General features: G+C 38.3%; 1 protein-coding gene across 1 annotated transcript in view; it reads right to left on the bottom strand.

Annotated features, from left to right (window-relative positions):
- The window catches only part of LOC136257927 (probable serine/threonine-protein kinase DDB_G0271682), a 150,176-nt gene that overhangs the window by 36,470 nt on the left and 93,984 nt on the right, over positions 1-19,722 (bottom strand). The gene's annotated exons all lie outside the window — the stretch shown is intronic.

Below are 19,722 nucleotides of genomic sequence, written 5' to 3' on the forward strand. Positions count from 1 at the left end.
AAAAAAAATACATATTGTTTCATTCATACTAACAATTCAGTATCACAGTAGAATCTCTCTAATTTGACATCTGCATAATCTACAATCCTATTTAATCTATATAAAATGTCATATACCAACACTTTTGTATAGAAAACAGTCTCTAAAAGCTGTAACTATAATATTAATTGATGTCAAAGAAATTGTGTGATTTGTTTTACCTGTAAATTACTGTATAATCTAACATAATTCTAGATATTGCACAATGTCGGATTACAGATATTCCAACAACCTCTCCCATTGATCATAGGATTAGAGAGGTTTGACTGTACATCAGTTATCTGAGCACCACTATTTATACTTGGAACTTTTTAGAATGCCAAACTATACAGTGACTGTTCTATTAGAGTAGTCCCTAACTACTAAAAATCTACACGTAACATACAATATCAATGGTAATATTCCCAACCTGTAATAGCCAAAATATACATGAGCATATGCCAGTAGAAGAGGATCAGCTGCATGTAGTCCATAACTACACACCTCTTCAAGTAACAATTCATTCATACATGATAACACAAGATCTGTAAGACCACCACTAACTTGTACTTGTTATTCACAACAAGTACTGCTATAGACTTCACAAGTAGTATTCTGTATACAGGATGATTTGAAATGTAATGTAACAAACTACTTCTACTATAACTGTGAAAATTGTTATGGTCATAACCATTCTCCATTATGAGTGACACATGTAATGAAATGTATGATAGTTGAATCTTCTGACCATGAGCAAGGAACAAATCATGTTAATATGAAAAGACACAACATAATACTGGGAATGACTAGACAACTTCAACATTATCACACTATACTGACATAATTCCACGCATTTTAAAGATGATCAGATACAAAATATTTCATACATGTTGTACACGGAAAGTTGATGGGTCTAGTTCCACCTGAGGTCATCTCGTTGTAATGTGTTCTGTAGAGATTTCATGTTGTACAAAAGTTTACGATTTTTCTTAAGAGTAGTAGGGTAGGATGACTGTTTTGGTTCAACAAGTTGTTATAATTTCTACCTCTCCATCAGCAGGAATGGTAGCTTCTACGATGAGTGGCAGGACGTTTGCGTTGATGACGTTTAGACTGTGTTTGATGATCTTGATGTGTTCAGCCTTACTAGTCAGTCTGGCTTCAATCTTATACAATTCATCTTGCAATTGTGATAGTTCCTCAGGACTCCACTTGTCTCTTGTAATATCCTTACCAACTCTTGTTGTTCACTACAGTAGAAAATAGTCATGTAAGGTACCATCACAACTTGTATGAATATAATATAGTGGAATTGTTGTCATACCAAAAGTAGTGGGAGCTACACTTGTAGTGATACAACAATTAAACACAAATACCTAGCACATCTGTTGTCTCAACAGTCATAGATGATAATCTTACTCACAAATGTGATCAACACTTGTACTATACAGAATTCTAAAATAATTTTGTATATCGACAACCTATACCCTTTTCTAAAGGCACTTCAACATTTAGCAACACTAATTACAGTCTCAAACTCAACTTTTAGCCTTAATAGCTTCCCTTTCTCCATCCCTCCCTCAAACAATCTAATGTTTCTAGTGTAATACCATAAACAATGAAGTGAAAAAACATCCTATGCATTCTTTAACATGCCAAGAACATCACAAAGAGAAACACTTTAATATGTCAAGAACATCACAGAGAGAAACAAAGCAAAGGTATGAAGAGATTCTAAGGAAGGTGCTACTCTCTAAATAATAGTTAGACGTCAAGAACCAGGGTTCTACGGGATTTAGAAAACTCGAAGGCCCTGGGCTGTAGCGCCTGAGTGCAGTGAGGGCGCAACTAAGGGCCTGAGGGTTTTCTAAATCCCGTAGAACCCAGTGGTTCTTGATGTCTAAATTATTTAGACTACAACTCGTTATTGTACCTTGAGTTGACAGCTGCTTGTAAATAGGAAATGTATGGCTAATTACTAGAAACAAGCCCTCTACACCTCCCGACATGGCGGGACCTCAGCGTGGCTGTTGCTACCCGTTTAAACGCCCATGCGTTGCCAATGTTACAGGCGCGTGCTATGTATCGAAGTACTGGACTCAGCGAGTGGACTACAACTCGTTGTTGCTGTTGTTGTGCCTCGACAGCTGCTTGTAAGCAAGTAATGTAGTGTTGATTAGTACAAACAAGCCCATTACACCTCCCTCTAATTCAGTACGGCTGTTACTAGCCATTTAAATGCCCATGCATTGCTAATGTTACAGGTGCGTAATTATCGTGTTTCGTATCGCCTCAGAGCGTGGTCTCTATTGGACATGACCGTGGCTCTACGAGATTTAGAGACCACGTTTTCAGCCAATCAAATTTCAGTATCAAACTTGTTGTAGTCTAAGGTTAGTTATGAACTTTAGTCTCGTAGATTAATGTGTCAACCTTGTACCTGTGTGTGGTAGCAGCTGCTGCCGTTCAGTGGTTGGGAAAATGAAATCAAAATCAACAGGTCACATGTGGAAGGAATATGGTACATAGTTTATGTTGTATGCTCACCTTATAGTTAAATGCCCTTATATAGACACATACTACACATGTCACATCCTGTACTACATGCACTACACAATATACACACTTACCACCAGTGGACAAATGTTTAATTTCATGTTGTTTTTGACTAAAATTATGGAACTTCTCTGCCTCTTTAGCTCAAGTGATTGTATCTTGTCTTGAAATTCCTTGATCATTACTATTAATAACCATTAAGTTACTTGCAGAGTATACAGTGCATGTACCTCCAAAACACAGTACAAATATACATACAGTGAAACCTTTTAACACTATACACAAATACTAGAAATCATACAGGTAATGTATCAGGAGAATATAACCATACCATGGCATGATGACTTGTAGGGAGAATATATTGTGGAGGGATGAACTATGAGTGTACTACTCACTGCGACAGTACAGTGAAGCTTCTCTTATTTGAGCAGTCTGGAGTATACTGCAATACTAGTGTTTTCATCAGTGTTTGAATGAGTGTAATGACGTGTACGATGGCGTAGTGGTTAGAGTAAGGCAGTAACGGCAAAATCAACTTTTGTGGCAATGATCAAAGCCTACCATCATGCTTATGCCCCATGCAATCTTTATGCAACTCAAACACTGATGAAAACCTTAGTGCTTTCCCCAGAAATGTCCACAAGTAAGAAACGCATACAAATTTGAATACAAGTAATGTTGTTATTGCTAGTGGAGGAGAGTATTCATGGTCACTCCCCTGGGCTGTAAAAATGTATTATCACCTAGCAACCAAGTGGTAGTTAGACAAAAGAAATCTTTAGACTCCCTCCTTGCACTCCAAACTTCAATAAACTATATTGTACTTTGCGTGGGAGGATCAAAGCAATGACGTGTCCCATATTGTCCATACAGTACTAATTAGCTTGCATAACTGTACTGTATGAATCATACAGAACAGTTATGCAGCTAATTGGGCGAATACAGCACACTTGGGCAAATACAGCACAGTTATGCGGAGAATTTATTTACGAAAACAACACAATGTAAACTAAACTAATCCTACCAATTCGTTCCATGGCTAGAAATATGTTGTATAAACACTTACTGATTGTCTGATCACAAAGCTCTTTAAACACGGCTTCACTAAGACAGCACGATTGATCACATCCGTGACATTGTAAATCACTAAAACTAACCAAACTAATCCAATTAGTTCGTTCTATGACTAGAAATAGACTATATGAACACTTTCTGATATCCTCATCACCAAAAATCACAGCGATTTTATGACTAGAGAAAATTGCTCCAAGCCAGACGACCAGGAAGTACAATATAACACTTAAAGCACTGCCTATGCTTGTGTGTACAAAAAATACAGCACTGGGGGTGCCTCGAGGCAAATACAGTACTTGGCTTTGCCTCGTGCTGTATTAGTCTCTCAACATACTCCCTCGTGCCATATTGTTCGTACACACAAACGGCAGTGCTTTAACTATAACATAAGCCACTTTTCACCCTGTATGTATACTGTACATCTCAATATGACAGGTCCCACTGTTTAAACATCCTACATTTAACAAAATGTAAGAAGTGACACATAAGCATGCACGCACACACAAACACAGACACACATATATACACTCACGCATGCACACCCACAGCGATTGTGAAGGATTTGGTTGCCGTATTCATATCACAGAACATAGGGACATTTGTGCACTACCAAGGTGATAAGTGTCAAATAAATCCTCCTGGGACAGGACTAATACCCCACATATTACCCACCAGCCACATGAAATGTGGACATCACTAAACTACACCTTATCACACAACAGGTCATACCTGTACACACACATACACATACATGTACACATATAATGCACACGGACACGCACACAAACTCAATACACACACGTGCATGTACACACGCACACACACATGCATGCACACACAATGTACATACCTGTTCATTACAGTCATGTAATAACTTTATACAATGTTCCTCCTCAAGTAACTTGTTCTTCATCATCTTCAGCCTCTTCTGTGCACTATAATAACATAGGCTGTGTATGCACGTGTATGCCAATGTCTGTCTGTATTATATAGATTGAGTACCAACATTAACAGGTTCCACTGCACAAACAGACACACACGCACATGCATTATCGGAACAGTTGAAGTGACTGTTCTATTAGAGTATTTTGTTAACATGTTAGTGTATATTCTATTAGAGTAATCTAATTGAGCTCTGGGCTTTATCATAAACCACGATAGTGGGTTCATAATAGGGATCGCCCATGTTTTTTTTGCAAAAACTCTTAATAGAACGCACGCTTAAAAACCACCTTGGAAGCATCCTCCAATTCAAAATAACCCTCTAGTGGTTATTTGCAATGAGTATAGGTCCACTAGTAAGTAACAAGTGAAAAGGAAATAGTCTGTGTGTTTCAGACAAAACTAAAATGTGCCATTTTCTTCATATTATTCATAATATTTTCTTTCACAGGCATAACGAAATATACAAGGAGAATCCCGGGATAAAAAGTAGCAAGACTTATTTAATGAGTTAGTGTGCATGTCTGTGAGGTATATTTGACTTCATTTTCGAGCAGGAACAGTCCAAACCGGACCTTTTCTTCTTGCTCAGCCACCATTCCTTACGAGAAGCCATACAATGACGTGCTTAAATGTATTGAAGATGGATTTGCTTGTGTATTCAGCTTGTTATCCATTGTATTAAAGCTTAATACAACTCAGGAAGCCTATCCTGTGCAAAAAGGTTTGTTTATAGTTTTCCTACCATGATTGTATATGTGGGCGGGTCGTTGTGATGCGCTACTGTGACATTACTTGAGTAAACTTCACTAGATCTTATGCATTGCGCGAAGTTGGCTACAAAGATATAAGAGTGTTCACTCATAGCTCTGATCTTACCGCTACAGGCCTGAGCCAAGCACCTTCCTCTATGTGAAGGAATCTTGTGGTTTATGAACTAATTACATGTGGTGTCACATGTCTGCAGTGGTTTGTGTAAGTTACAGCTGGTGACCACAGCTTGCATTTGATGTACTAATAGCCAACTTACTATGGAACTATTACTTATCAGGATTCCATGTCTGTTGACAGTTAGCTACTTAGCTCAGTATACATAACATCTTGGTGTGTCTTCATTAGTTGTTATTCCTGGATTCCCATTTCCTGTAGAACCACAAAATTTCCATCTTGAACAGGAATTTTCAAATAATTTTATTGCTGTATTAGTGGATTATTTTTCAAACTTCAGCTGTATTTAAAAAATGAATAATGACGCATCAGTTTAGGAAATGTTTGAAATGGGACTCTAGAAACAATTTGGTTAATTTGGCCTTTATACTATTAGCATTAAGGATGCCAGTGTAACGATAACAACTGAGAGTTCCAGGACTATAATTTCACATGTATGTACGTATCACAAAAAAATTGTAAATTTAGACAAGTAGAATAGGGATCAAAGTTGTGATTCTGAAGAAAGCTGCGTAAACAAGAAGTAATAGGGATGGTGATTCACAACACTGCTTAATACATCAATACAAGCCAAGCAGCTTGATTTGTGCACATTGAATTTAAGATCCCTATTTCGACTGTTCAAATAAAAAGTTGAAATAGGAATCTTAAATTTGTTTCATGTCCATGCACATGGACAACACAATTTTATGGCTGGTGTGCACTCCATGTAGTAATATAGTACTGCTACATGGATTTGTACATACACGCACTGAAAACAGTGAATCAAATTTACCATACGCCAGGTGTACATAAAATTTGACAAATTCACACTCACCAGTGAGTCTCAACAAATTAAATGTTAAATACCAAGCAATTGCATAGACTCCACATCACTGGTTTTTGAGGTGCTCATTGACATTTGACAGATTTAATGATTAAGTTCATCAAATTTCAAAACACACAGTACAAATTATTTTAAAATGAAGAGTATTAATTGCAAACATTAGAATAGCACATACACTATAATAATTTCACAGAAATAAGTACTACTGTAAGTTCATTAAATTATAAATTTATATAATCATTTACACATACTGGAAGGCTTTACTGTTTTCTTACACAAATTCTTTTCCCTCAAAGCCTTGGGGCTGCCCTTAATTTTCGATCGCGTACAAAGGGGACACACTCCCTTTTTGATTCGAAGGGTTACGTTATTTCTGATAGCTTACGAGGCTTGTTACATCGATTATTGACTGATAAATGGATGTAGCAGCCCTTAGGGAAGTGCCCGGAATGCGGTTTCAGTGACAGGCTATTGGCCACACACCCTTCACCGACCCGAGTTGAAGAACTCTAAACTGTTCAGAAACAAATTTCAGTTAGTAGCATTTATGTTTAATGTTTAGTTTAATACATCTTGATGCATTATAGTCCTGTGCGTTGCTTCAAATGGCATTTTTTAAACTGCTGTACTTTTGTTTTTATGGCTTCGCAACTGATGACATCTCAAAGCCATGACTCTTGCTCTACATTTCACAATCGCCTTAGAAAGCAAAGATGTTAATACCACACAGACCAGGGTAGGAATGATTTTAAAATACACCATATGTTTTTAGCGCTGATATCTACTTCCTGTGGGCTGTAGACGTGCGAAATAAGAAGATGGAGATTTGGGATTTTGGAATTTTTTAAAACTCCCAAAAACCACTCCCTTGTGTTTTATACTTCCAGATCAGTCTTTACAACACCAGAGGAAGGTCTGGAAGGTTTTTGAAACACATCCAAAGCCCGGAAGGCTGCTTTTGGTGTGCATTCTATTAGAGAGTTTTGAAAATTTTTGCCATGGTTCATGATGACAATAGCTGTACATAGCTATAGGCATGCATGTGTGGTATCTGCCTTAGTGCTTTTTACAAGACAGGGTTCCGTCTTTAGCTATGTAGGTCTATTTAACACAAACTAGCCACAAGAATAATAAAATCTGTCACTCTCAGTCTGCATGGTTAACCTTTTGCTCTGATAAATCTCTGTTGGTTATACCAAGATGTCTAACAAGTTAATCCATACTGGTTTTGGATACCTACTGGTAGACAACAGATCAAATCTCAACTACGCCAATGCGTCATCTGCCGTAAACATAGTGGAAAACCATACCAGATACCAGATCCTCCACCTCTACCACAGATTTGCACTTGCGCTTCAATCCCCTTTACCATTACAGGCATTGATTTTTCTGGGGCTCTCTACATACGCAACAATCACATTGAGGAGAAAGTGTACATTTGCTTGTTCACTTGTGCCACAAGCCGTGCCATTCACCTTGAGGTCGTTACTGATTTAACAGTGGACACATTCCTTCTGGCATTCAGGAGATTTGCTAGTCGTAGGTCACTCCCACAGATTGTTGTATCAGACAATACGACTACTTATCAGGCAGCTGCAGATGAACTTCAGCGACTTCTACAATCAAAATATCTTACTGAGGCACTGGGAAGGCAAGGAGTGCAGTGGCAGTTTATCCCAAAGCGCGTCCCCTGGTATGGTGGGTGGTGGGAGCGTCTTATCGGTTTAACAAAGATGTCCTTGAAGAAGATTCTGGGAAGATCAAGAATTAGTTTAGTTGTGTTGCAGACACTAGTAATGGAGGTAGAGGCCATCCTCAATGACAGGCCTCTCACACATGTTTCCTCAAACCTAGAAGATGCCGAGCCACTCACACCAGCAGACCTTCTACATGGTCACCACATCACATCATTGCCCCAGGATGAACAGGACTTGAATGATCCTACCTATGGTTGTAAGACAAATGTTACAATAAGATGGAGTCGTAGTGTGTTCCTCGCGGTCCGATTGTATCCGTCTGAGATGAGGCGATCCTTCCTGAGATTAACCCGGAACCTGTCTGTACTATCAGGCCACCCCTCATAATAGGAACCTCTCATATTGAGATGTACATTCAACCTAAATCAGTCAAGTGGGTTGTATATTGAAGTTTGGGTGAGATGAAAGCACAAGGAGGGAGTCTAAAGGTTGTTGTATACCTTTTAGGTGGCTTCTTTTCCCCTTGGTTGCTAGGTGATAATAATTTTTTACAAATTACTTTCAACATTTCTTGTAGCATTTGAGTTGCATAATGATTGCATAATGATTGCATGAGATATGAGCATGATTATGGGCTTTAAGTTCACCAGGACACTTCCTTACTTAAATCAACATAGAGATAAATACTATAGGTATGAGAACACTAGTAATGAGTATTTAAAGTACAGTGCGGTACTATTCGAGGTTCTGGTACAATTAAAATTATTTTCATAAACAAGGATAAAACCCTTCTAATAGTACCATAGTGTGGTACTATTCAAGGGTGCACGCAAAACAAGTAAATATGGTAAACAAACACAAACACTTACACATTGGTAACAAGGTGATCTTGTCTTCTCTACTGCAGTCATTTCAGGTGCCAACATATAGCAAGACATGTTGTCATGACAACAAACACATCACTAGGGGCATGATTCATATGTAAAGTACGGTGGAACTTTTCTTATCTGGGTGGTCTAGTATGTACTACTATCTGTATCCCAGAAACGTCTGTAACTAACAATAACATGCTAATGTGCTAAAGTGACTAACTTAAATGTTACAAGTAAAAGGAAAAATTAGAAATTTTAAGTTCGATTAGGGATCATAGAAAAAAAAGTAGAGAAACAAGGGAGGTTGCCTACACCTCCAGATATACTAGCAAACATTTGATCCCTAATCCAGTCTATACCCAAGACCAAGACTGAATTAGGGATTAAATGTTCACTGACCTCCCTTGCTTCTCTACTTTTTTTTTCTATGATCCCTTAAAATTTCTAATTTTTCCTTTAACTTATTTGTTAACTTTTTTGTAACATTATTATGACTGGTGATCCCACGCATACCACATCAAAAGAACGGATAGCGCCAGTATTAATGCTTTCATCTGAATGCTCATCCCAAACTGCTTCGAAAGTATAGTAGCCATCATGCTTCGATTTCAGCTATGTTCAGCCTGTTACACAGCGCTACAGACGAAAAACAGTAAAAGAAGTGCCTCTGCAACAATCCAGTCACCGCGAAAATACAATGATTCGCGTGCCCCCTTACTGCCTCATAAGTGCAGCGGCTATTACGCTTCGCTTTCAGCTATGTTCATCCCGTTTACACAGCGTTACGAATGAAGAACAGTGTTAGAATCACCTCTGCAATCAGTCCAGTCACCACGGAAAAATGGACGATTCCCGTTTACAAATGTACGATTCCCGTTTACAAATGTACTGTAGGGAAGCCATGCATCGCGCTACCGAGAATCGACACCTTTGGCTGTCAACAAAAAGAAATGGGACACAAAGGAGGACAAAGGTAAGTCCATGATGCGTGCATTGTACGTACTGCGGTATGCCAAAAGGCATGTCTCAGGATGAAGTGACGTCGGACAGTGAAAAAATCAAGTCCGTAGACTTAGCCGTTATCGAGTTACACTTGCCTGAAGGCATCAGGCAGGCAGTTAGTCAGTAGAAAATTCCATTGAATAATTTTTTTAAAAATTTTATAACAATTTGTGACTGGGCCTGCGAAAACAGGGCATGTGGGCACACACTACACTCTGTCACTTTACAGGTCATATCTCAGTACTGGAACAGAATATTTGCATTCTGTAACTTGTATCATAAAGCCAATTAAATGTTTACCAAGAGCTAAAAATTGCACTGTAATAGCGTAATGGTACAAAAAGTTATGAGTGATGAAAGTTTGAAAAAGTAAGCAAAAATCATGTGCCCACATGCCCTATTTTCGCAGGCCCAGTCACATTTATTGGAAGCCTTTAAGATCGTATTGAAGGCACTTTTGAGTTTGGCTATACCCAACCAATACTGCCAAGGTGCCAGGATGGAGTTGTGAAGCTGGTTTTTGGGAGAATTTTTTGGCTAAGAAAACCCAAATCTCCATGATCCGTGATCCAGTACTACCGTACTGTATGATAATTGCTGTCAGTTACTGCTATGCAGTTTAGTGAACAGAGGGGAAGTCACTACAGAGCATTCATGGTCACTCCCCTGGGCTGTAAAAATGTAATATCACTTAGCAACCAAGTGGTAGTTATTATTAGTAAAATAAATGAACAAGCCACCAAACAGGACATGACTAAAACACGGAACGGACTGGGAAAACGGACTAGCAAACGGACTGGAAAGAACTTACCTGAAAACGTTTTTTGGCCATAGAAATTCACTGTATAGGTGCTAGAAAGAATATAACACGCAACAACGACCTGAAACAAACCTCTGAACTGCTCTGAACACGATGTCGAAGTTTGCTCAAGCCGATATTAAGCCCTGCGCTTAAAGATAGTCTGAAATTAAATTCATTTTGTCTTTTAATCACATAGTGGTTTAATATGCCATACATTAGTCCCAATAGTAGGAGTGCAATTAATCCCAAATAGCACGGCCTTGTTTCTGTAATTGCACTGTAAAGTAGCCAATAAAATAGCAGAATAACAGAAACCTTTTAAGTGCAACAAGAAAGTGATATAATGAATAGCCAATCAAATAAGCTGACAATAGAAGCCTTTTAAGTGCGACATATGTAGACATTTTGAGTAGCCAATCAGAATTGCTGACACGTGAAGCCTTTTAAGTGCAACAACAAATGATGTAATACAAAGAAGGATGATGCAATCACCTGGTAGAAGTTAATGGCCACATAGAACTGGATAGATGTGTACTACAAACCACGAAGGGTGGTCACTATGTGATTAGTAGGCAATCACACGCATTTTCGTGCAATTATGGAATAATTGTACTCGTAGCAGCCAAAATTGCACTCGGCTTCGCCTCGTGCAATTTTGACTGTTACTCGTACAATTATTCCCTAATTGCACTCAAATGTGTGTGATTACCTATACTAATTAAAAGCGCACTTTCGTTTCGCATGTGTAAACAAGACAAGACACAAGCTTTAAGCCTGTTAAGACACTATGTTACTTGGAATTCATGGTCTGGTTAATTGCTGCAATTAGTTTGACGGCTGATCTTCAGTTTTACAGGTGACAGCTCGCCACGTTGTATTTAATCAGCTGGCAAGAAACTGGCTACTACAAATCTTTGTTTGCTTAAACTGTAGCTAACCGACAACTTCGCTGTCACAGGCGCTCAAACTGGCAGACTGGCGCTTTGTAAATTATCTCAGGGTAGTAATGGTGGCTCGAGCACACGTTTAGAGGTTTGTTTAAGGCTTTTGTTACGTGTTATATTCTTTGTAGCAGTGATTTAGTGAGTTTCTATGGCAAAAAAACGTTTTCAGGGGAGTTCCTTCCAGTCCGTTTGTGAGTCCGTTTTCCCAGTCCGTTCCGTGTTTTAGTCATGTCCCACCAAACAGGTAAACAGCAACCTTTAGGCTCCCTCCTTTTGCTTTCATCTAAACAAACTTCATATACTATAAGCCACATGACCAATTTGGACTGTCTAGACAATAGAGGTCCAGATAAGGGAGGTTACACTGTACTGAAATCTTTTCAATGCACCCCAAGAAGTGCATATGATCATTCATTGTTGCGTTCGTGAAAGACAGTAAGTGACATAGTGGAACTATGGATCATATCGTGCTCTCTGCATGTTGCAAGGATTTGGAAATCTTCAGTATTGTAAAAAGCCATGCACCTTTTCAGTTGTGGCTTCAATGTTTGGGAAAGCTACTCAACATATGACATATGTATATCATTATTTAAAACTACATTTACATAATTGAGCACTTGTTTCCTAAATACAGCAGTAATGTCATTTAGGAAGGTTTGTGAGACCAAGAGTACATTGGTCTACGGTCTTGGTGAGACACACAATATGACATGTAAGTCACATATTACAATACTTGATATTGATACTGAGGTCTAGTCTGGCATAGCCAGACCCTTGGTGTAGCCTTATGACAAGGGACTGGCTATGCCAGACTAACTGAGGTGTTGGGGTTGAACTTATTCTGACATGTGACCAAACCACAATCACTACAACATGTGTATACATGTTCAGGAAATACTCTAATTAATACTCACCAGTAATAATTTTCTTTTCATTACATGTGAGACATCTGTGCTGTTATATCAGACAGGTGTTGTGCTGAAATCAACTACAAGGAGAATTGCAACATTAGAAAGTGGTAAAATTCCAGACTGAAAATTGACACAGTCAAAAATCTAATGCTGCAATAACTTTATACAGGGGGTAGACTACCAACTAAACTTCTTCAAACAAACACAGAACAGCTTACCAAGCTACACATCTCCCATTAAATGTTACATAGCTCCTTATATCACCAGGTCCCTGACTTGAACTCATCCTGTGCATCTTTCCCACCCTGTGTGTTAGATGACAGAGAGGCTATTAGTAGTAATAATAATAAGTCACCATCAAAGATAAGGAAAAATAATCTACAACCAAATGTCCATCAGTGTACCTGCAGGTGTAGATGACCTCCCTTATTTCACTGTTTTTAATTTCCATGATCCCAACTCAAATGCATTTTTAAACCAGGCACACACCCACAAGGAGGTTGTGAATATTGTTGAACTACAGTGTACACTGTAAATAACAACAATTACATTAAATTAATGAATTACATTAAATTAATGAATTACATTGTAAATATGGTCTATATTCACTACTAACCCAGTAGGGACAAAGGCTACAGATAGCCTGTAAATATAGGAAGTGAGAAACATAGAAAATGAAAACTATGTTGAATGCAAAACGTTATGACTATCTGTGTGACTGGATTTTGGAAAAATGATCCAATTAAATCGCACATTAGAAGTTTCGAGATATAAACGGTTTTAAAGAATTTAACTTACCAAGGATAGCAACCAAGTGGTAGTTAGTCAAAAGAAATCTTTAGACCCTCTCCTTGTGCTTTCATCTCACCCAAACTTCAATTACACTTTTTAGGCTGTATGTATATCTTAAAACCCTTCGAGGACTAAAGTCCAATATATTGGACGCAAGTACATGGGTTAGTATAAGCCGTTATAACTACTTATCAGTACACAGTAGAAAGATTTCGCTAACACCACGATACTCACCACAAAATTCCTGACAAAATCACACCAAGTATCGCTTTGCTTGAAAAGAATCTCTGCTGCTAGGCCGCCAAGAAAAAGTAGCTCTTCCATTATTGTCCGCCATTACTCTACACCTACTACTTTGATCGGCCATATCTCGATGGTACTTCATTGTAACGCATCAAACTAAACGCCATTAGACTTAGCACGTGATGGCGATTCGATTTTTATACAAAAGATTACGTGATTACCTCATGAATACGCGATAAAGAAATAACGAAGTGGACATTCAGTGGAGATGACATCGCCCGTTATTCGCTTCATATCACAAGTACTGTTTTGTGTAGAACAAAACTGTATTGTTGTGCATGAAATTACCATTAAGTTAATACCAAACAATAATCCGTCTCCGTTTTACAGAAGACCACTGCCTTCCTTATAACACAAAGTTACGCGTTACTCCATACTTGAAAAGTAATTTGGTCTTCAAAGGGTTACTTAATTAATTAACATTAGAGGTTTCACTGTATAGGCATCCTGAACAAAATTTAGTGACACACAAGCATGCAAGCACACACACAGACACACACAGTGAATGTGAAGGCTTTGGTTGCTGTATTTACATCCACAGAAACAAAGGGATATTTGTGCACTGCAGAGGTGATATGTGTCAGGTAAATCCTCCTGGGACAGGACTACTACCCCACATATTCTCCACTATATACAACCAGCCACGTTTAATTTGGACATCACTAACTACACTAGTGTTGCATCAATAATCAGTCTAATTATTGGTAACAGCTGATATTACCTAATTTTACAAGTATCAGTATCAGTTACGAAGTAGAAATTTGCTGACTAACCAAAACCCACAATCAATCATTAATGACGGAAACGAACATGTGAAGCGGTGACTGCAGTAGTAAGTGGTACAACATTTATTTGCTGTAAATGTTCTATAACTGTTTAGGCTTGTTTGTTCGTGAAAATATGGCTGCAAGACTATAGCAGGCTGTGTATATTTATCAGCTGCCCACGTAATTAGTCAATCATTCTTCACAAATGTGACCAGATCTGCAAAAACAGGACATAATTGCTTTTTTTTTGAATTCCTGTTTATTAAATATTTATAATCTACTTAGCCAAGTGTATCCACTGGCAATGTTTCAGCTTCATATGTCAATAACTTTGGCCTACAAAGTAGCAACAACAAAAAAGCAAGTATAGGGAAAATAAATTACAGGCGCTTACACAAACGGTTGTAACTTACCAACGGATTGAGACTAAACTTTTCACCATAGTGTTCGCCATGAACGTGGGAATCAATTACTGTGTAATTGTTTCCTTTTCTTCACTGTATACAAAGGCAAAATTCGTGAAGAAAAATCAATCACGTACAATCGCTTCGACATGACGTAAACAAAGGCTCATAACTTATGTATCCTTGAGTCTACTGCAACAAAACCAACTCCTCTTGAGCAGGCGAATAAGATAGTATCCAGGTTTTTATTGTTAGTCTCTTCCTTCACTAAGAAAGAGGGGTTAAAAAAATTTACGGAAGTTTTTCAACAATAAGCAAGTATTTCACCCAATGTATTCAATGCTTTATACAGTAAATTTAGGCTTGTGCGATTATGTCCCTTTTTTGCAGATCCGGTCACAAATGGTCTGGAATCACAATTGATTAGCTGTTTTATAACTACAGCCTCCTATTCCATGAAAGGGGTTAATGGCAAAACTGCAGAAAACATTGTAAAAACCAGCTACCCACGCAATTAATTACATTATTACAAATGCAACATACAGTTTAGATGATTTTCTGGTCCTCCTTCCTATCATGAAGAATTGAAGAAATATCAGTTAATATCGGCATAATCGGTTACAAGAAATGGCAAAAAATTGGTATCGGTAAATGTGAAAACATGCATATTGGTGCAACACTAAACCACATCTCATCACATAACAGGTCATATCTCAGTACCTAATGGAATATCTGTAACTTGTAATGTATAGCCAATTGGTAGGCTAATAAGAACATAGCAACATATAGTGTAATGGTATGAGAACAAAGTGGTCTTAACTCAGAGGAGATGTCTTTAATGAACAGGGTCCCTTATGCTCCTTTGTGGTCCCTACTATACAGTACGATACTGTATGATTACAGGGTTTGTATTTTCTGCTAAAAGTATATACCAACACACTACATACAGAGTGTTGTGTTTGTATTGTATACACAAATGGTTACACTGTGTCTGTTTATGAGCATGTGTGCGTACGTGTGTGCATGCATACATGCATGTGTATGTCTCACACATACACTGTACAAATATACAAATACGTACTCACCAAAAAGTGATATCCTCATTTCCTCTCTTCTAATGTATTTCTGGTACATCATGCCATCCTACAGTAAGACATGTTGTCATGACAACAGTGACATCCTGGGGACATAAAAGTATACAGTGAATTACCTAGTCAGTTGTAGCAGGAGCTTATAAGTGCCAAAGGCGTGAATTTTCAAAGGAAGCCATAATGAATCAAAGTATTTGTGTGCTATTTGTAAACTAAAAGAGCCTGAACAATAACCAATTTGTGCTGTAGAGAACCAGAAACAGAACTATGTTAAAATCATTCTTTTACCTACCCTACCAGTATTACTGGCACTCTATGGCTGCATATTAACTGCTAGCACCTGTTAACATAACCAGGCACAGCCCAGGCAATTATTGCCTTCTCTATAAGGTCATGTGGCTGCAAAGGCATTCATAAAAGATAGTACACAGTTTATCCTGAGTGTTAGCTATGCTACTTTGCACCTTGTGGGGCTTATGAGCTCCTGGTTGTAGTTCTGATGGTCAGCATAATTAAAAGCTACAAGGGTAAAACTTGAACACTGATAATACTGAACTATGTAGGCTACTTGTTGAGATGGTCACAATTAGTAAAGCTAGGTAAATGGTATTTAAGTGAGGGTCATCCAATGAGAATTTTACCCATCACAATGTACCATTTGGCACCAATGGGACATACAGGATATCAGTCAATCCCCCAGACAAGGATAACAGCTAACGCTACAGACTCGATTATTTACTGTTAGACTTTGCTTCAGCAACTACTCTAGACTATTCTATCAAATGTGATTAGATTTTGGAAAAATGATCCAAACCACACATTAGAAGTTTCGAGATAAACAGTTTTAAAGATATCAAATCAGCATAACTTTCCAAGGATTGCAAGCACACTTATGAAATTTACACAACAGGTACATCAATCTATTACCTTTCAGACCACAGTAGAGTTCCCACCAAATAAGATAGAAAATCTGGATGAGTGAAGTAGTATCACAAGTGCTCACATAACACTACACATTATACACACTTACCATCAGTGGATATTTAGAAAGCAATGAGATGAATTGTTTAGCTTTTCCTTGACGGATTGTCATTGTTTAGTTTGTTCAGCTTCTTGACCAAGATGATGTGAACTTGATCGCAGTAGCTGTTCCCTTGAGCTCAAGTGATTGTATCTTGTTTTCAATGCCTTAATCATTGCTATTAATAGTTACACAAAACACTTAACAGTACAAATATTCATACAGTGCAACCATTTGACATTACAGTATACACAAACACTAGAAATCATACAGGTATAAGGAGAATACAGTCATAGCATGGCATGATGACATCATACCATCTTGTAGGGAGAATACATATAAAATGAAGCCATGAACTATGAGTGTACGAGTCAGTGTGACAGTACAGTACCTCTCTTATTTGAACAATCTGGTGTATACTACTATACTAATGTTTTCATCAGTGGTCAAATGACATGTGTGACTGCGTAGCAATTAGCATAATGTAGGAATGGAAAACCCAACCTTTTGTGGCAATCATCACAAAGCCTACAATCACTCTCATGCCCACACGATTGTTACGGCAATTCAAACGGTGATGAAAACTTCAGTACATATCACAGAAATATCTGCAATTGATTTGATCTGATTCATGTTTAAACTCTGGAATTCAGCCAAGACCGTTCTTCCATTGTACAATATACACACAGTTACACACAGTTACACACAGTTACATACAGTTACACACAGTTACATACAGTTACACACAGTTACACACATACAAGTACAAAAACAAAGCAATATACAAAGGCACAACATGACTACACAAGCAAAACACAATTAAGAAATGCATGCAAATTTAAATACAAGTAATGATCACTAGTTCATGGTCACTATAAAATTGTATTATCACCTACTGTAGCAACCAAGAGGTACATGTTACTGTAGTTTATATTATTAGCCACCCACCTAACAGCAACTTTTAGACTCCCTCCTTGTGCTTTCATCTAACTATTTCAAGACTATAACCCACTTGACCAATTTGGCCATGGCTGCATGTACATCTCAATATGACAGGCTCCACTGTATAAGGATCATGCATTTAACAAATATGTGATACAAATGCATTCAAGTGCATGCATACATGTACTCACGCACATGCACGGGTACACACACATGTTATGCATGCACCCACACACATGTTATGCATGCACCCACACACATGTTATGCATGCACCCACACACATGCGCGCACACGCACGCGCACACACAGACAAAAAGCAAAACTTTCAGCCACTGTGCTAGCATGGTCATGCCTACCCAGGTAACCAGCACTGGGATACCTGTGCACTACTCAGGTACTCAGCATTAGCACAGACAAATCCTCCTGGGGCAGGACTAGTAACCCACAGGAGGCTGCACCATGTCCCACAGATGAAGATGTGGGCACCCAATGTCCCACCTGGATCTTCACCCACTGTGCAAGATATGGACAGTTGGCATTTGCTTCCCAGTTTATACCAGGCAAACAGGTCCCCATAGAGCTGGGTAGACTGGAGCAATGTGAGTCAAGTTTTTCGCTCACGGAAACAACTAGCATAACTGAGTATCGAAGCGAGGAACATTTTGATTACCAGGCCAATGCTCTAGCCACTTGGCTATGCTGTCTCACACACACTACACACACACTACACACACACACACTACACACACACACACACACCCACTACACATACACAAACAACACAAATAAACACAAACACTTACCAATCAGTTACAAGGCTGGATATCCCTTTTTCTTTTCCATTCCAGCCATTTCTGGTATCATTCTAAAGCAAGACATGTTGTCATGACAACAGTTACATCACTAGGGGCATGATTAGTATATAAAGTACCAAGGATCTTTTCAATACACCCCAAGAAGTGTGTAAATGTGACTGGATCTGCCACATGTTAGCACAATACATTTTCTTTATCCAGATAGTCAAAGGAATGGTCATCCAAAGTTCAGTGCAAATTATAACACCACAAAGTGGAAACGACAGAAAGATAAATCTGTACAGTCACAATACGAAATAAACTACAGGCATGATCATAACCTACAAACGCAGCCCTCTATGGAGAAGGATACATTGTATTGTTGGGTATTGCAGTTCAATAGATCATTAGTTAGCCTTTATCGATGTTTACCTATTGCATAGCTCCTTCAGTCTGTTAAGTTTGATATACAGGCACCATTCAATAATAGGTGGTTTGTGCAAAAAGGTGAACTTTAGCAACCCATTACTTGAACCATACAAAAAGACTGCAGCGGAGACAAAAAGCTATACAACTGATATTCTAGCAGCACAAATACACTATTAGCATAATTGGGCAATTGCTCCTTAGCTAGGAATACCATTTAGGAAGACACATACAAGATGACATGTACAGTAACATGTTATTTGTGACTGGATTTGCTAAAAGGGGTCTTCCACACACATCCAATCTATGCATTTGGAAGACAATAACTTTGTGTTCAAGAAACATATATGCCTGAAATTTTAACCAGGTATTTAGCTGTGTTGGTGTTAACTACTGAACAAATTTGAAGTCAAGAGCTTCTTCCAGTTGGAAGTTATGGATTGTAAAAGTTGGTAATTTCATTGTGCTTGGAAGACCCCTTTTCGCAAATCTGGTCACATTTATGACATGTATACTGTATGTACAAGTGAATACAATCTTATTTGCCTACTATGGTGAACAGTTTAAACTAAATTCCATCCTTTTAGAT

This window comes from Dysidea avara, chromosome 6, assembly GCF_963678975.1.
Source record: "Dysidea avara chromosome 6, odDysAvar1.4, whole genome shotgun sequence".
Classification (NCBI taxonomy): Eukaryota; Metazoa; Porifera; class Demospongiae; order Dictyoceratida; family Dysideidae; genus Dysidea; species Dysidea avara.